Source organism: Castanea sativa, chromosome 10, assembly GCF_040712315.1.
Source record: "Castanea sativa cultivar Marrone di Chiusa Pesio chromosome 10, ASM4071231v1".
NCBI classification, from domain to species: domain Eukaryota; kingdom Viridiplantae; phylum Streptophyta; class Magnoliopsida; order Fagales; family Fagaceae; genus Castanea; species Castanea sativa.
Window position 1 is genome coordinate 37,804,590 of NC_134022.1, and position 20,677 is coordinate 37,825,266.

At 37.7% G+C, this 20,677-nt stretch overlaps 1 pseudogene; it reads right to left on the reverse strand.

The window, feature by feature from the left end:
- Positions 1–1,793: 1,793 nt before the first annotated feature.
- On the reverse strand, positions 1,794–11,832 carry LOC142613097 (zinc finger BED domain-containing protein RICESLEEPER 2-like; annotated as a pseudogene).
- Between the last annotated feature and the right edge of the window lie 8,845 nt (positions 11,833–20,677).

Here is a 20,677-nt window from a genome sequence, read left to right on the forward strand (position 1 = left end):
ACATTATGCTTTCCTTTGCTTCTCTCTCTCTCTCTCTCTCTCTCTCTCTCTCTCTCTCTCTCTCTCTCTCATATTTTAATTTAAAGAACAATGTCATTTTATAAGGGTTCATAGCAAGATTATGATTGAGCATAAGAAGGAAAATACTCACATCATTGTCATAATGTAAATTATAAAATTTGATGGCTAGTGGTGCTCATAAATCAGATCGAGATGGGATTTAAGGTACACCTATCATTTGATTTGACAATACTAGATGTTGAAAAATAAAGCCTGCTTTCGACTAGAAACTCATTGACATCCACTTTTTTGGATTGGCTGGTTGACTTGTTTAATTTATTGATCATGCAACAAATTGCAGCCACACACCTTCAACAAAATCCACCTCCACCACATCCACTCCAAAAGCCCCAAGCCCCACCTCCACCATGGCCAAGTGAATAGAAAACTCTCTTTTATCTCAGCAGAAAGATCATCAATGTCTAAAGCATGTTTTGCCAATAAATAAGTAGACCTATTGCCCTACCTACGAATATGGAAAAATTCTACTCGATGGAAGTCATGGATCATAGATAGTAGGGCTGTCCATAGGTCGGGTCAGCCCGGGTTTGGGCCTAATCCTTACTCGACCCGATTGGGTCGGGTCATTGAAAAATTGACCCGCACTCAATCGAAAAATGGGTTGGACCTGCTAAGTCAGGTCATCGGTTAGGATGGGTCGGATTCAACGGTTTGGCGTGTTTGGACCACATATTGGGCCAAATTTGTAAATTGCCTTGGATTTAATTTTTTGGGTCTTTTTGGCCGAAATTATTGGGCTTTACTAAATTACAAGGAATTAATAGTTTTTGAATCTTGTCATATTAGACTGGGCCTGTTGTTTACTTCATTTCTTTTAAAATGGGCCTTTAACTCTGCTTGAATTTGTCCAAATTTATACTTCCCAGAACCCATATATTGAGTATTGACATTTAGGAACAAAAAAAATACAAAGTAAAACCTGGGTACCTGTTAAACATCAATTGCATGTAAACCTAAGCATTAATCAAACAAATAAAAACGCAATACCATTTTGTTACTACCTGTTAATCATCCACACATTACAACAAATATTTTCCAAATTGCCTAAGCCTAAAGGCCTGGGCAGTACCTCAAAATTGCCTTAAGAAAACTTAGCCATATAAAAGTCAATTTGTCGATTTGAACACATATTAAACCTACCAACCATTCCACAGATCAACTAAATTTCCAGAACCGCACAACAGCAAGCATTACTACAATTACTACATATATATATATATATATATATATATATATATATATATATAGTAAGCCATAGAGGCAGTAGAGAAGGCAGTTACTGCACAAGGCTGTAAGGCAGTAGACAATATTCCTAGCAATATATATAATTAGTTACAATTATGAAATACTATAAGTATTTCCAAAAAATAGCTTTCCTAAAGCAGTAAAGAACTACTTTATTATCTATAGTTAACAAGTCCAAAACTTATAGAAAGGAAAGTTTACACAAATGCTAAGTTTCCCTTCCTATAAGCAAGACAAGAGTTCATGTATAATTAGAAAAGCTACACATCTATCCGAAAAAGCTTCAAAATATATCCAAAAAAACTGCCTCCTATACAAAATGCGACCTTCCTTCCTCCTACAATACAAGGGGAAAAAATATTTATCAATAATATATAAAGACAAAAAACAAAAGCTACAGAATAACCAAAAGGGAAATAACCAATATCAACAAAATTTACAAGGGCAGAAACATACCCAATCAACGATCATTCATCAATACTAACTGTGGTACAGATACCACCTTTGCTTGAGCCTTTACTAGAACTTGCTGTTGTTGTTGCTTGATTTAAAACTAGAAAAGAAAAAATTGAGACAATAGATTAAATTTTGCTCAAGTATATGACACATTTAATAACACTTAATAGACAAGAAGTTTGGAAGTTAAACATATTACCTAAATCATGAAATTCACCCTCCAAGGCCTCCATCTCGTCCTTTGACTTGTGAAAAGAAATTGGAACATGGGCTTGCAGCCAGTTTTGAGCACAAACAAGATTTTGAACCATGAGAGGGGAGAGTGAACTTTGAAATGGATCAAGTATGCGCCCTCTGGTACTAAATGCCGATTTAGAAGCAACCGTAGAAACAGGTACAACCAGCACATCCTTAGCCATTTTGGACAGCACTTGGTATCTATCTGAATTGACTTTCCACCACCCCTGTTCGATATTCTTATAAAAAATATTATATTTATTTTAATACTCATTTATGTGAATTGATGAAATCAATTATCATCTAATGTCAGATACGTTAATTGCTAAATTTTGAAAATTCAAATATAATTCAAAATATGAATAGCTATTGTCAATGGTTTTAATTAAGAAATCTCTGAAAATTAATGTGAATTTTAATACCATATATTGCCATCTTTTAGTATACTTTCCTTTATAAACTTTTGCTTTAAAACGTTTCTTTTAATATATTCAATAGTAACTTTATAGATAAAAAGTATCAGATATTGTACAACTATATATTTATATAATTTACTATTGATGGGTTATAGCATTATATATTGCTTTCTATTCTTGGTTGTAATTATTGTGTATAATCAAAATTTCAAAGGAAAGTATTATTTGATATCTAAAGGACAGCCACGTTAGGGGTTGTTATTTTGTTTTTAATGGCATTATGACACTAAAAGACAAACTTGATTTTATCTATTAACTTACCTCACCTCAACGTATATATTTTGGCAAAAAGTTTTGACCGGCTTATATAATATATATATATATATAAAGAAAGCTATTGATCACACATTGATTTCATGACCATTTAAAGTTTTAAAGATAGAAAATGTTTTTATTTTTAAGGACAAGCAACATGTCTGGCCCCATATATATGGAAAAAAAAAGTTTCAGACACATTTTTTTATTTTTGAATTACAAAGCTACAGACTTTTCAAAAACAATTTTTTTTATTGTCCTAAACATTTACCATCTATTGCTTCTTACTAACAAAAATATTTTATCTTTTACAAATTGTTTTGGGAAAGAAAAGTACTATAGATAGCTTATATCCTACAAGTAGTGTAGGCTCTCAAGGATAATCAACAAATGTGGTTGGGTTGTTGTATCCTGAGACAATGTGCAGAAACAATTTGTCTAACTACATCGGATATACCGTGGACGACACGATTTGTCTCAAGACAATGACTTAGTCCACGACCCATCTCTGCCACCTCTTTTTGGTAAAATCAAATTATGTAATTTCCAAGGAAAATTCAGGTATTCTCCCCTTTATTTCCAACAACCCCAAAATCTCAAATTTCATATTCCTTCTATTATCACAATTTTAAGCCAAATATTTTTTAATTTCATTGCTACACCTAATAGACTTCTCAGCCTCTAAACAACGCTCATATTGTGAATTAACCATCGCATATGAATCACTATAACCAATTGTATCATCTTCTATGTGTGTCCTCTCACTTTCACTTGGTACTACCACATTTGGTGAATCAACCCTAGAGTAATCATCATACAATCTATCTATGGTCTTCCTCACCAAATCAACCATCTCATCAGCCACTTAATCTCCATAAATTTCAGAAAAAGAAAACTTCAAAAACCTCATTTTCTTTCTTAGATCAAGAACCACAGCCACATATAAAAGCTAATTAATTTTATCCCCTTTCCCCCAGTACTTTTCAAATTTAGCTTCCATTTTAGTAGCCATGTTTTTCAAGAGATGATTTTGAGATTTAATTAAATGAGCAATATTCTCTTGAATCACAAACATCTCATCAAAGAAGGTATTTGAAGTAATATACAAAGAATCAGAAAACTTTTTTGTTGCATTGTAAAAAAGTTTCAAGAAACCCACAAGTGTCCTACAATTTTAAAATCAACCAAATAAGGAGCTCCCAAACCACCACTATTTTCCTTGTTCAAAAAGTATGAAGAATAGCTACCATCATCAAAGTCCATTCTTAGGAACACTTTCTCAAAATTTTTAGCAGTATCTAACATGAAACAGGTAGAATTCCACCTAGTAGGTACATCTAGACTTAGTAAACACTTGCATTCAATACCTAGGGTCTGTTTGGATAGAACTTATTGCTGAAAACTGAAAACTGAAAACACTGTAGCAAAATAATTTTTAAATGTGTGAATAGTATTGTGGAACCCATTTTTAATATATTTTTTTTCTGAAAAAGTGCTTGTGGGTCCCATGAGCAGTGCGTGAATAGTGCATGAATAGTATCTTTGGTCTCCCGCACAGTAACTCCATGTGCATGAATAGTACCTGTTACTGTTCACGTGCTGGAGAAAAAAAAAAAAAAAACTGAAAACACAGCAGACTTAAAACGAAGCAGTAAAACGTGGATCCAAACACATTCCTAATCTCTCCATAAAACTCCTAAAAGTTTGATTTCTATTTGGTAAAGACGTCACATATGTTAATGACATATTTTATGTAATAGGCTAATCCTTTGACAAAATGCACTTTACTTGTATTTGGATAGATCTAGGATGTGTTTAATATTTCAAACAATAAGAGTTCAAATCTAGTATTGAAACCATGCAAATCTGTCTAAGAAACAAGTGAAGATGTGCTGATTCATTAAAGCTCGACAACTGCTCGACAGATAGCTATCTATCGAGGTCTCGACAGCTGTATCTATCAAGCTTTACGAAATTCAGATTTTCAGATCTAATTTTTGGCCCATGCTTATGTATTTGTATAGGGTTTCTTTTCTCACAACCCTAAACATATATAATGCTTATTTTGAAGGCCGTCACATAAGAGAATACCAAGAGAACACATGCAAAAAGTGACCGAAACCTTATTCTCTCTGAAAGAAGTTACCGCGTCTTTGCGCCTTAGGGTTTTGTAACCAAGTGCTTCTTGATCTTCATTGTTGATGAAGTGAAGAACTTTGTAGCTAACATTCTTCTTCCTTAAGTTGGTGAGTGGGTCACGTACTGGGATTCGTGCAAAGGAGTTAGTCACGTACTGAGATTCGTGCATCAAAAGGGTGGCATTCATATATTAAAAAGTTCAGAGGTTCTGAAGCGGTAGAAGGTTTCTGCTGTAAGTTCATCTACGGGGATTGTAGAGTCTAGGGACAAAGGTTTTGTACTATATCTAAAATTTCTTTTTACTATAGTGGATTGCTTTTTGGGAAGGTTTCCCTTGGATTTTTTTTATTGTGAAATTAGTTTGTTTCATTGGTTTTTCTAGGTCATCATATCTTGTCTTATTTTTTTCCGCTGCATGATTTTAACATGATATTGATATTTGTTTATTTTAACAAGTTTTATTCATAATAAACCTAATTAACAACTTAGATTTAAAACTTGTTAATTCTATCAACCGGGGTCTAAATTTCCCAACAAGTGGTATCAGAATAGGTACACTCTAATTGGATTAATTTCCTTGAGTGTGATCCTGGACCCCCGTTGTCATGGATCGTGGATAATCTCTTTTGATTCCTCCTTTATTTGATGACACTAATTATGCGTACTGAAAAGTTCGTATGAAAATGTTTTTGCAGGCTCTAGGTGAATAGGTATGACAAGTTGTTGAAGTTGGCTGGATTAAGCCAAAGAAATCGCTGGTGGATTGGGATGATGCAACAATCATAGCGGCAAATTTCAACCGTAAGGTCTTGAATGCTTTGTTTTGTGGGGTGACTAATGAGGAATTCAAGAAAATATCATCCACGAAAGTTGCCAAGGAAGCATGGACCATTCTTGAGACCACCTATGAAGGTACTAAGGTAGTGAAGACTGTAAAGTTTCAAAGATTCACTAGTAGTTTTGAAGAAATAAGGATGGAGGAGGATGGGGCCTTTGTGAATTTTGCCTTCAACCTTGGAGAATCTATAGTAGAATCCAAAATTGTTAGGAAAATTCTTAGGTTCTTACCTGAAAGATTCCATACTAAGATCCCCGCCATTGAAGAAGTGAAGGACATTAATCAACTTCCTTTGACTGAGCTTATAGGGAACCTTCAAACCTATGAAATGGGATTAGGCTCAATGGGAAAAGGTGGAAAGAGTAAAAATTTGGCTCTTAAAGATATAAAGGAAGAGATCGATGACTCTAAAGATGAAGATGATGATGAGGATGAGGATCTAACCTTCATAACTGATGAGATTATCAAATTTCTTCAATTTAGGAAAAAGGACAAGGGCAAACCCCCTAGGAAATCAAAATCCTTAAGGAAGGGCAAGAATGAGAAACCCCTCATCAAATGTCATGAGTGCAAAGGTTTTGGTCATATGAGGATAGAGTGTCCAAACTACCTTATGAAAGAAAAGGCCAAGAAGTCAAAAGATAAATGGTTGGTTGTTACTTGGAGTAACACTAAGAATGACTCTTCTAATGAGTATGTGGATGAATGTAGTCATGTTATGGCATTTGCTACTTCAGCCGATAAGGTGATTGTGGAGAGTGCTAGTGATAGTGAGGAATCTTCTGATGAGGAAGTACCCAAGAAGATGACCCTTCAGGAAGCCTATGATAAGCTATGCACTGAATTCATAAAATCTGAAAAGACTTTTCATTTTTGCAAAAAAGAGATTAATGAGGTAAAAACTAAAAAAGCTAATCTATTAGTCAAACTAGATGAGACTACAAGGTTAGTTGAGACTCTTGTTGTGGAGAACACCTCATTAGAAGAGAAGGTCAAGAATTTTAAGGCTGAGCTTAGTCAAGCTAGAACTCAAATGGTGAGAATGTCTAATGCTGGGAAGAATTCTGAGTTCTAGCTTAGTCAAGCTAGAACTCAGAATTCTAGTTCTGAGTGCTCAAAAGCCTAGTTCTGATAAGACTGGCTTAGAATATGCTGTTTCCTTCGGCCCCTCCTCTTCCACGGCTTCTGGATCAAGGAATGTCTTTGTGCCCCAATCTAAAAAAGGTGATAAGGGTATGAAATCCAAAACTAATTTGGCTAATTCTAAATCCTTTGTTAGACCTCATGTTTGTCATCATTGTGGTGTTTCTGAACGCACCCGTCTTAATTGCTTTAAGTTGTGTCCTTAAAAGTAAGTGTCCAAATGGTCACAGGTTTCCTCTCAAGGACCTATATCTTTGTTTGGAGAGTTATTAAAAATCTTGAGCTTTTTAACTCAATTTTAGAAGAATTCTAATTCTTCTATGTCCTTTGGTAGAAATACTAGGACACGTGTCTTTTTATCTTCACGGCCAAAGACTCGTGCTGTGTGGGTGAGAAAGGAGCCTAAGACTTAACTGCCTTTTCTGTTTGTCATCTGCTTTAATTCTTTCTATCTAAAGTAGGACTCTCTTTGCTTGATTTCTTATCTGCTTTTAGAATCATGCTTTTATTCATCTGCACCTTTCTATCATGCTTTCATGCATATGCATCCTCCTTTGTTAGACCTCATGTTTGTCACCATTGTGGTGTTTCTGGACACACTCATCCTAATTGCTTTAAGTTGTATTCTTAAAAGCAAGTGTCCAAACGGTCACAGATTTTCTCTCAAGGACCTATACCTTTATTTGGAGAGTTATTAAAAGTCTTGAGTTTTTTAACTCAATTTTAGAAGAATTCTAATTCTTCTATGTCCTTTGGTAGAAATACTAGGATACGTGTCTTTTCATCTTTACGGCCAAAGACTCGTGCTGTGTGGGTGAGAAAGGAGCCTAAGACTTAATTGTCTAATCTGTCTAATCTGTTTGTCCTCTGCTTTAATTCTTTCTATCTAAAGTAGGACTTTCTTTGCTTGATTTCTTATCTACTTTTGGAATCATGCTTTCATTCATCTGCACCTTTCTATCATGCTTTCATGCATATGCATCATTCTTTCATGCTTTCATGTTGTTTGTTTGGTTTTATTTGATTGTTTAGTTTTTATTTTGTTTTGTTTTCAAAATTAAAAAAAAAAAAAAAAAACCAGAAAAATACAAAAATAGTGTATGTATGTGTACTTTGGTACTTGTGTACCTTGGATGGCCATTGAAACAAAGTTTTCTAAATTTTGTATCTCTTGTAACTTAGATGAGCATCTTTATGCACAACTAAGCAAGTGAGTTTTGTGGCTCTTTGTTTGTGATGAGTAAGGTTAGGTGATCTCTTGTACTTAACACTTGTATTACTCTTTTTAACGGGAAGGACTAGAAAATCCTAAGAGAAAAGCATAAATAACAATCTTACTACTGTTACCCGCCAATCATGACATGACATCTGTATACTTCGGCATAGCAAAAGTGCAATGTCAATGACATCTGTATGCTTTGGCATAACGAAAGTGCAATGTCAAAAGGTTTAACATAATTTGATATTTCTTTTCTCTTTTTTATATACCCATGCATGATTTGCTTAATAAAAAGAAAAATATGCAAAGAAAATAAAAGCAAAAAGAACAAAATGCTTTAAAACATGATTGCAAGCGTGTATTTTAGGAGATGTGGGAGTTCTAGGATGTACCTCGAAGGTGATAGTCCCCATAAAACAGTTATGATCGTGTGTGAGTTAAATTGATTTACTCATATCTCAAATCGTCATAACATAAAGACACTTATGCAATCTTGTGATGTTTCACACACAACATGCAATATTCTTTGCTACTTTTGATACACGTGCATGTACAATGTGATTTGGCCATCACAAGGTTTACATGTGTTAATGTTTGCTTACTAAACTGTCATGTCTTGTTTTTGAAATATAAAATTGGTTAGACTTGTTTTGTGTGTGTGTGTTTTTTGGATCAAAATGCATGATATTTTTCTTGTTGAGAGATGTTTTTAAGAGATCAAAATGTTGATTGGATCGTTGGTTGAGTTGCTTGTTTGATTGCATTCATGTACGTGTTTTTTCCCTCTTTGAAAAACTATTTTTAAGCAATCTTGACAGCTTATTGACACCTGGCTTATCTATCGAGCTCTTCACTTTTTTCTTATCACAATTTCGACACCTTCTCGATAGCTCCTCGATTTATCGAAAAAGTTTCTGTCTCCTCAATAGCTGCTCGATAGCTTCTCGATTCATCAAGGTTGGCTCGATAGCTTCTCGACACCTCTCGATGGATTGAGATTCTCTTGCTTGTATTGTTTTTTTTTACATGTTTTGCATCTTTCTTTTATCTTGTAATCCATAGCAACTTGTTTCATTACATTCATGCATTTTTATGGATTCCTTGTGCCCCTTGATCATTTTTTATCATCTTTATGTTTCTCGGGTGAGGCTTTATAGCTTCTTGTACCCTTTGTCAATCATGACAAAAAGGAGAAGAAATTGGAGAAATTGTGGTTTCTTTTTAAGATTCTACAAGTTAGGGGGAGAAATACATGCCATTGTAAAGGGGAGATGTGTTTCATCTTCTTAGGGGGAGTGATTACCTCCTTGTTGTTGTAGGAGCTACTTTTAGCTTCTTCTTCATGTACACCGGCTTTGTGACCATGTTTACATACATTGTGCTTATATTTGATATATATGTGATGATATATGTTTTCTTCACCTACCTCTACATGTGTTGTTTCTTTTCTATCTTTATACACATGTTTCTTCTTTATTTGTATGCAATCTTTTATTTCTATTTCACACAAGATGCTTTGATGAGTCTTGTTTAAGTGTTTCAGAAATACAGGTTGTCAAAGTCTACTTGCCATGAACTCTCTTATTGCAAAGTTTTTCAAGAATTTGTGTTAGGATAGATTTTATTGTACTTAATAAGTGAGTATGAGTTGAGTGATTTATGATTCCTCTCGTATATTCATTTGTTGTTGTGGTTTTGTCATGGATTGCCAAAGGGGAAAATTGTTAAGGACATATTTTATGAAATTGGCTAATCCTTTGACAAAATGCACTTTACTTGTATTTAGGTAGATCTAGGATGTGTTTAATACTTCAAAGAATAAGAGTTCAAGTCTAGTATTGAAGCCATGCAAATCTGTTCAAGAAACAAGTGAAGAAGTGCTGATTCATCAAAACTCGATAGCTGCTCACTAGATAGTTATCTATCGAGGTCTTGACAGTTAGTGCGACAGCTGTATCTATCGAACTTTACGAAATTCAAATTTTCAGATCTGATTTTTGGCCCATGCTTATGTATTTGTGTAGGGTTTCTTTTCTCACAACCGTAGACATATATAATGCTTATTTTGAAGGTCGTCACATAAGAGAATATCAAGAGAACACATGCAAAAAGTGACTGAAGCCTTATTCTCTCTGAAAGAAGCTACTGCGTCTTTACGCCTTAGGGTTTTGTAACCAAGTGCTTCTTGATCTTCATTGTTGACGAAGTGAATAACTTTGCAGCTAACATTCTTCTTCCTTAAGTTGGTGAGTGAGTTACGTACTGGGATTTGTGCAAAGGAGTTAGTCACGTACTGAGATCCGTGCATCAAAAGGATGACGTTCATATATTGAAGAGTTCAGAGGTTCTGAAGCGGTAGAAGGTTTTTGCTGTAAGTTCATTTACGGGGATTGTAGAGTCTAGGGACAAAGGTTTTGTACTAGATCTGAAATTTCTCTTTACTATAGTGGATTGCTTTTCAGGAAGGTTTCCCCCTAAGTTTTTTACTGTGAAACTAGTTTGTTTAATTGGTTTTCCTGGGTCATCATATCTTGTCTTATTTTTTTTTTCCACTGCATGATTTTGACATGATATTGATGTTTGTTTATTTTAACAAGTTTTATTCATAATAAACCTAATTAACAACTTGGATTTAAAACTTGTTAATTTTATCAACCGGGGTCCAAATTTCCCAACAACATACCTCATCGCTTCACGCACACTAGCAATGGATGCATCGATTTCTTTCAAACTATCTCCCACAGTCAGATTTAGGATATGTGCACAACACCTCATGTGCAAGAACTCATGTTGTAAAATAGTCCCCTTCCAATCTTTAGTTAGTGTTTGTAAAAATTTAATGGTAGCACCATTAGAAGAAGCATTATCCACTGTCAAGGTGAATATGCCATCAACACCCTACTCACGCAAACACATCTCAATCTTTCTACCTATAGTCTCCCCCCTATGGTCTTCAACTTGACAAAAATTCAGAATTCTCTTATGCAAGTTCCAATCATCATCAGTAAAATGACATGTGAGGGACATATAATTCAGATTTTGAATTCTAGTCTACATATAATTCAGATTTTGAATTCTAGTCTATGTGTCCGCAGTGAGGCACACTCTATGACCTTTCAAGGCTTCCCTTAGTTTCTCTCTCTTAACATCGTAAATGCCAATCACATCCCTAGCCACAGTTTGACGAGATAGGATATCCCTAATTTTCAACTTAGGTTGTAAGGTTGTTGAATATCTTTGAAACCCATACCCTTCCACAAATCTAAAAGACAACTTATTTATTATAATCATTTCAGCGAGTGCCTTCCTAGAAGCCTCAACAGTAAAGGCTGTTGGTACAAACTGAAACCCTTCCTCCCCATTCATTTTGGATTCAAATGCTAAGGTTTGTTGCCCTTTAAGTGAAACTCTATTAGGGTTCTTAACACAGTTTGACACATGATTCAATAAATTAGTAGTACCATGACTCTTACTATTCGCACGATAAGTTTTTTGGTGATAATGGCAAACAACCTTAAATTACCCTCACTAATCTTTATTTTTTCAAAATGATCCTAAGTAGTAGACTTTTTCCTATTATTATCACAATTAGCAACTATCTCACTCACCTTGGTTTTACTATTAGGTTTAGGGGGAAGTGTCTCAGCATTAGTTGGAATGGCAGCAGGTTTAGCTTGGGTAGCAGGTTCAACTTGGGCAGCGGGTGTTGTTTGGGAAGGGGGTGCATCACTAGAGGGTTCCATAACCTAAAGATATTAAATTTAAGCATTAGCAAACTACCATAACAATGATATTACTAACCCAATAATAACAACACACAAGTGACACAACAACAACAACAACAACAACAACAACAACAACAACAACAGGTCAAAGCGACAACAAAAAAAAATGAAAAAAGTAACAAAAAAACAATAACAAGATGTTAAAATAGAAACAACATAAGAGAAATGATACCTCAGAGAACTCTTAACAGTCGAGGATTCAACCTTGAAAAGGAAGCAAAAAGAGTAGCTACTTGAACAACATTCAACTCCTGTATTAAATTAGGATTTTAATTTTTTAAGTTAGGAAAGCAAAATGAATCAAACAAATGAGCAATAAAATACAATCAGATAAGCAAAATAAAAATGTGTTTGGATGTCATCTTTTTAAATTAGGGGTTTATCTTTTTATTTTTTTTATTTTTTTATTTACAATGAAGATACAAGTATATTGATCATAGAAAAAAAACCAAAACAAGGAATAAAATAGGGCAGATAGAAAGTACACTCAAATAATGAATCAAACTAGCTATAATGTTTGTCTGTAAAGAGTAAACACAAGCACACTCAGAAAAGTGATAACTCAAGTCTTTGAAAAATGATAACACAAACGAGCATACTGAAATTAGGGGTTCATCTTTTTTTATTTTTTTATTTTTTATTTACAATGAAAATACAAGTATATTGATCATAGCATCATATATTAAAATTTTGGTATTTATGTTAAATTTTAAATTCACATTTTATGTCTAGTAAATCTAATCCATTCCTCTCTCTTTTTTCTTTTTTATCAAATTTATTTGGGTTTGAAGATAAAAATAAAATTTGATTTTTGAACCGACCTTCTGAGATAGCATCATAACACAAAAGACATGCTATTTAGTTATATTAAAAAAAATTAGGGTTTCATCTTTGGTCCCTAATCTTTAAGTTTTAAATGATTTGAACAAGATGATAAACCCATATCACAAATTAGAGAAAAAGAAGGATGAAAAATCAAGAAAATTTACCTGATCTGAGACTAGGAAGTTAAGATTGAGAGTTTGAGAAGACCCATGGTGGAAAGAAAGTGAAGCGGCGGAGTCAGGTGTGGTGTGAGGTGGCGGTGGTGGTGTCAGGTGCGGTGTAAGGAGGCGGCAACAGCAACCAGCAAGGTTTGGTGTCTGGTCCGTTGGAGACTTGGAGTCTTGGAGACTTGGAGTCTTGGAGACTTGGAGTGAAGTGTTTCAAAATAAAAGAGAGATTTTGAATCAACCCTTGTGACTAGAGAGCAGAAAGAACATAGAGAAGAATCAGACTTTTGAGATTGATTTAAAAGAGAGAGAGATGAGGGTTGAGGCCTTGAGGCTGAGGGAGGGTAATTGGCTAAGTGGAGTAGGGAGTAAGGATTCATCATGGCCATGGCTTTAGGAAGTGGAAAACTGATTATGATTTGAGGGTTAGCTATTCTGAATCTTCAGAGAGAGATTTTGTTGATTTTCTTTTGTGTGTAACTGTGTATATTTAGTGCTTTAGTCCAATCACTCTTAGCAACTCAGTGCTTTTGATTTGAGACTTTGCGTGTAAAACTAAAAACACTCAGTGCTTTAAGCCTTTAAGTCCAATTAGTCTTCTCTCTTCACAGTTCACGGGTTCTCTTCTGAGTCTTCTCCTTGAAATTACCGATTTTTTTTTTAATTTGAAAATATCGGTTGGGTCGGGTAATACGGGTTTTTAATTCCTTAACCTGCTACCCGACCCGAATCATCAAGTTTTGTAAGGGGTAGACTCGAATCCGACTGACTATGGGTTTTGGGTCCACCCGCTAGGCTTCGGGTCAGTCGGACCCAGTCGGTTTGGGCGGGTCAGTGAATCGCTGGACAACCCTAGTAGATAGCATGCCGTATATCAACGGTGCCACCGACAAGGTTACAAGGGGGTGGAGAGAGTTCATTTAAAGCATGGGAAATAATCAACGAGTCCCCTAATTTCAAAGAAAACTCATGAATACCCACATCTCGAGCAAACTACAACCTCATTTCATTTGCTTTAGCTTCAGCTCAAATGGGTCCAAAATGGGGCTTGAATCTTTTTACTGAATGCAACAACCACCCTACCTTTGTCATCCCTGATGGGCAACAAATTAGACTTAGACACATAAATAAGCATAGGTTGGTTTATAATGAATTTTGTACATGATGGGTTTATCTAGTTTCCATCTAGGAAACTCAACTTTCGACCCGATATTATCAAGTTTTTTTATGACTAATATTGGATTTTGTTTTGGAGTGGACTGATATTGGTCAGGTTGGCCAAGTCGGAGGATTTGGTCCGTTCCGAGATTTGTTGAACATTGATAGACAAAGTGAAATTGAAAATACTTCGTACAATAATCATATAAAAAGTTGCTTGCCTTTAAATTATTCACCTGATGAGTTCCATGTGACCTCTCTTATAGATATGTGGTCAATTTTGAAGTGTTTGAATAAGATGAGGATCTTAACCTATATGAAGAGGCTTTCTTTTTTTTTTTTGGTAAACTGGAAATTCATTAAGCAAAACTAAACAGAACTTACAGCAGCAACGCTGCGATTAAACAAAGTATCTGCTGCATCAGCATCTAAAAAAGGAGACACCTCCAGGGGAGGGTCAAGAAAGACAACAAAATCTTGCGGCAAATGCGCTCCCATCCTTTCTAAAGCATTTGCACACCTATTTGACTCTTTGTAACAGTGCTGGACCAAAACCATAGGGATCTCCTTTAAACCTCTCTTGCAATCCTCAACTAAATTATCATTGCTATTGTTGGACCGATCCTCCTTCTTTAACATGTCAACAACTAGTTTTGCATCAAGTTCAAACACAACTGCTTGGAGCTTTAAGGCTATACACAGCCGGATACCATCTCGCAGGGCCCAAAGCTCTGCTGCTACACTCGTAGTTACGCCAATAGCCCTGGCATAACCTTTAATCCACTTACCTGTGGCATCTCTAATTAGACCACCAGCCCCCGCAAGGCCCAAATTACCAAGGGAGGACCCATCAGAGTTCACCTTATACCAGTTGAGAGGGGGTTTGGTCCACTTCACAAGGGTAATGTGGCGGCTGGCAGGGTGTTGCATATTAAGCCCAAGGAAAGCAAATTCCATTGCTTGGGAAATGGTGTTTATCCTCACAGAGCCACGTGTTCTTCCATTATTGAAAACCACTGCATTCCGGTGAAGCCAAAGATTCTAGATCCCAATTGGTAAGATAATCTTCCAGTCAATATTATGTATAGGAGAACAATGGGAAGAGTGACAATTTAGCTTTAACCAATCCATGAGATTACTCCCATAAAACAATGTACGTGTCCACCGTGGGGGGAAACTATTCCAGAAATCTTTGGAGGAAGGGCAGTCTCTAAGAAGATGCATAATGGTTTCAGGGGCTGACCTACATAATGGGCAAAGGGTTTCAATGTCCATGCCCCTGGCAGCCAGCACTTCTCTGGTTGGAATGCTCTGATGACAACATTGCCATAGAAAAACCTGCACCTTAGGAAGCGATGAAACTTTCCACACCCAAAAACCTTGAAAAGGAGAATGGTTTCTCACTGCCTTCTCCATACAAGCGATCTTATAAGCTTCTTTGAGATCGAAATCTCCGTTGTTTGAGGAAATCCAAGAGATCCTATCTTTACAGGAAGAAGAGAAGGGAAGAGGGGTAGCTTTAATATCAAGCTCCAGATGCTTCGGGAAAGGGAAAGAGATAGCATGCCAATTCCAACCATTAAAACCCACCAAATCCCTAAGCAGCAACAGATCTTCCCCACGCTTCAAAGGCCCCTCAATTAGACTCCTTAAAGTTCCTTTAGACAGCCATTTATCCGTCCAAAAGGAAAGGTTACTGTCTTTCCCAGCAGTCCACTTAGATCCCTCCAAAAACACAGCCTCTCCTTTTTTCATTGCCGTCCAAGTAGGAGAGCAGATTCTGGTCCTAAACAGGTTGTTAGGGGACCGCCTTCGCAAACAATATTTTTTGGACAAGACTTTGGCCCACAAGGCGTCTTTTTCCTTTCAAAATCTCCAATTTAGCTTGGCTAGAAGAGCAACATTTTTTTCCTTGGCTGCCTGCAATCCTAGGCCCCCTTCTCTTTTGGGTTTGGTAATCTTCCTCCAGCTAATTAAGTGAAGTCTCCTCTTATTTTCTGACGACCCCCAGAGAAAGTTCCTGCTAATCCTATCCACATTTTGGAGAACTTTTGGAGGAAGAGCTACACACTGCATGTAGTAGTTTGGAATAGTAGAGATCGCTGACTAAGTAAGAACCAATTTGCTAGCAAGGGATAGAAGATTTGCTTTCCAACCCGCTAGGCGACTTTGCATTCGCTCAATGATAAAATTAAAATCTTGCGGAACGGATGGGTGCTTGATGGGGAAGCCTAAATAATTGCCCAATGATGAGGTAGATTGAAAACCCAACAGCTCACTCATCTCCAACCGACTATTAGAGGGAATATTTGGGGAGAAGAAAACTCGAGATTTCTCCATGCTCACCTTCTGACCAGATAAAGAACAAAAAGTATCTAGCACTTCCCAGACAGCCACACAGTTTTTCCTATCTGCCTTAGAAAATAACACGAGGTCATCCGCAAAGAAAAGATGAGAAAAGGCCAGCCCACCTTGCGATGACTTAACTGGATTCCAAAGCTTCACATCACACTTATTTTCAATTAGAGCTCCCAGCACCTCCATACAAAGGATAAACAAATAAGGGGAGAGGGGGTCCCCTTGCCTTATGCCCCTAGAAGGGTTAAAGGATTCTAGCACTCCCCCATTGAAAAGGATAGCAACTGAAGAGGAGGAAACGCAGCTCATGATCAAGGAGATAAGATGATTCAGGAATTCGAAAAGGTTGAGAGTGTCCCGTATGAAACTCCATTCCATCCGGTCATAAGCTTTTTCCAAATCGATTTTGATTGCCATTACTCCACCCCGACCTTTCTTTTTTGACATGGAGTGGATCAGTTCCTGCACAATAATGGCGTTATCAACACCTTTTCTACCCGGAACAAAAGCCGTTTGAAGCGGCGACACAAGGTCTGCAAGGAGAGGACGGATTCTTGCCACTATGATCTTAGTAACCACCTTATAGATGGAATTGCAAAGGCTGATAGGGCGATAATTTCCAAGGGTCTCAGGGTTGCTACATTTTGGAATTAGAGTAATGAGGGTCCTATTTAAATAGTTGGGCATTTTTCTTGAACGGAAAATCATCTTCACTTCCTCCCTTACCGAATCACCCACTGTGTTCCAGAATCGATGGAAAAATCCTGCGTGAAGTCCATCAGGTCCGGGAGCTTTATAAGGCTTCAAAGACCATAAGGCAGATCGGATCTCAAAATCAGAGATAGGACTTTCAAGAAGAGCACTGTCTGCTTCCCGAAGACCAGCCCGCCAGAAAGGAGGGGTCCAATCAGCCAGTTGAGAGGAGCAATGACTAGTCGAGAATAGATCTAAGAAGCCTTTCCTAATATGGTCGGCTATCTCAGCTTCTCCATGAATCCAGTTCCCCACTCTATCCTTCATCGTTGTGATGCGGTTCCTTCTCCGGCGGACAAGCGCTGATGTATGATAAAAGGTAGTGTTCCTATCCCCTTCAACAAGTCTAGATATGTGAGCTTTCATAGCCCAAAACTCCTCATCTAGATTTTGAACCACTACAAATTCCTCTCTCAGAGTTTTTTCCAAATTAATGAGAAAAACATTTGGATGGATTGCTAAGCTTTCCTGGATACCTCTTAATCGAGCTCTAAGCCTATTTTTCCTATGGAACAAATTGCCAAAGATACTTCGGTTCCATTCTCTTGCACGCACAGTGAAGCTCGAGATGGCAGAAGATAGGGGAACCATATCACCCCATGAATCCCGCACCACCTCAGGAAAAGAAGGATGAGATAACCACATGGGTTGGAATCTGAATGGACGGGTAAATCTCTGACCAGCAACCTGGTGAAGGGAAAGGATGATAGGGCTGTGATCAGAGTGAGCTCTCTCAAGATGCTTAACAATAGCTTCCAGATACAAAGCGATCCAATCAGAATTAATAAACACTCTGTCAATTCTTTCCTGGATAAGGCCCGTAAGGGGTCTGAGATTAGACCAAGTATACCGAGGACCCGAGAACCCGATATCAATCATTTTGCATTTGTCCAGGCACTCCTGAAATCTGATTGCTTTATTCACATTGACCGGTCTTCTGCCAAACTTGTCTTCCCCCATCAAAACTTCGTTAAAATCTCTAGCAATAACCCAAGGGAGGTTGTGAAAAGACGCCACCTGAGTTAAATTATCCCAAAGCAGCTTCCTCTCAGCATAACGAGGGCTAGCGTAAACTGCAGTAAGCAGCCAATTCTGAACTGGTGCATTGGTAGGAACCATAGCATGAATTTCCTGTTCAGTGTGGGATAGCTCAGAAACATTAACTAGGGTTGAGTCCCAGAGAATCCAAAGGCCCCCAGAAAGGCCTATATTATTTGAACAAATCGCCCCATCAAAGGGCAGCAAATCAATAATTTGTTTAGCTCTCTCACCACCAACCTTTGTTTCAGTCACAATCAAAATGGCAGGAGAATGCAGCTGCACATAATCATCAACAATATTTCTAAAATTGGGGCTTAAAGCACCTCGACAATTCCATATGAGCAGATTCATAATTAGCAAATAAAAAGGGGGGGGGGGCGAAGAATCTTAACGAGAAGTGCTAGGAACATCACCTCCCTCTTCTGCGTGCATAGAAACTTCAGGACCCAGGCACACTCCTGGATCATCCTCTAGCATGTGGGCTTGACTCAAGGCCACGGACCTAGCACCGGGATCAATTCGCTTCAAATGGGCTTCTGCGATGCGCGCCGCTGCATCCTTCGCACAATCCATCTCTTTGCCTTTTCCGGGGGTTGGAGCGTTTGAAGAAGCTCCTAAAGGAGTGCACTCTGTGGCTGATTCATTTCGAAGCAGGTTGGGGATTGGGTCGTTGAACCTAGTCAGCTCCGGTCTCAGCTCTTCCGCCTTTCGGCTCATTATCGCACCGAGATCAAAGACTCCCGCTTTAAACTCCATGGACTCCGACAAACCCGTTGTTGGCATCTTTTGCTTCCTTTGCTCTAAAGCTGACTGAGCTAAGCCATCAACTGAGGTCAGACCCACAACTGTCCATTCAGGTGAAATTTTTGATCGGATCCCCTTCTGGCCTCTAGAGCTATGCTTGGACTTGTGTCTGCTAGTGGTACCTCTGACAAAGGAAGAGCTTGCGCCTACTTTCTTAAGCTCACCAGAAATTTCTTCTTTAGTGTTAACTGGCACAGACACGCTTTCTTGGTTTGTGGGACTGACTTTGCTCTGACCACTACTCATACCCGTGCCTTCATTTTCAAAGCCATTCATAAATGGGCTAGCAGGCCTACTAGGAAACAAAGGACTCGGGCCGTGGTTTGTGGGACCATTATGGGAGGCCTGGACAACACCTTTCTTGCTTGATTTACCCACTTTCCTATTTCGTGTAACAAGGACCCACGGCCCAAAGGAATCTTCCTCCATACCAGCTTGACTTTGAACAGGCATCTCGGTTCCTGCCTCTTCATTTTCACTGGTCTTCTCCGGCGCCCTGACTTTGTAAGGACAATTTTCAGACTTGTGACCAACCCGGCCACAAGAAAATCACAACGTGTTTATTCCTTCATATTGGACCAGTTGTTGCAATCCCCCAATTTTGACGACTTTAATCAAAGGCTTGTCAAAATTAACTTGAACGCAAATTCTTGCAAACCTCCCCCTTGCTTCCGTCGCCGTGTGGGTATCAATTTTTAACACTGGACCTATTGCACTTCCAATATCTCGCAGAACTGATGGTTCATAATATTTAATCGGCAACTCCGGCAAGCGAACCCAAACAGCAACTGAAGACACACATGCTGTGGACGGTTTAAAGTTTGGTTCCCAGCGTCTAATGGACAAATAGTGCCCCGAAACAAACCACGGACCGCCACTGAGGACTTTGATATAATCCTCCTTTAAAGTGAACCTAACTAGAAGAAATCCAGAACCAAGATCAACAGAGTTCATCATACCAGATATTTTCCACATGCTCCCAATCCGGCCAACAAGAAACTGGTACCCCACTGACTTACCAAAGACTTTCACTATCAGTGAGTTTGTCCATGGACCGCGCATCCTTTCTTTTCTTTCGCCATAGAGATTCACTGCTGCTATACCTGCAGACAGGTCCAAGGTCTCATCGTCGGACTCAATCTCCATGTCAGTCTCCAAATCGTTGTCAAGCGCAAATGCTTGTTCATAAGCCCCTGGGAACACCCCCTCTAGTTTTTCCTTGTAAGACCCACACCCTCCTCTAAGGATCGTTGCGTTAGGTTCGTGGGATCCTCTGTCGCGGTGATTCTCCTTCACTTTTTTGGTGCTCCGTTGGAGCTCGTCATCCTCCTCTCTTGACCGAACTGGTGCTTCGCTCGTCATCGCAACTTAAGCTCAACATATAATAAAAGTTAAAAGCTCCTTTGTACTCATATGAAGAGGCTTTCAAAATTTAACAGAGCAAGCTTTTATATTTTTTTGGTAGTCATTCTTGGCTTACAAAAAAAATTATGTATCATTTGACCAAGATACCAATTACTTTTTGGTGTAAGCGGGAATTAAACCCTAAAATTTTTATTCAAAAGATAAGAGACTTGTTTCTCAAAAAAAAAAGAAAAAGAAAAAGAGATAAGAGACTTTACTAGTTAAATTAACTGATTTTTTTTTTCTTACCCACCTATGGTTTCATTTTTGACACTATAATACCTGTAGTTCAT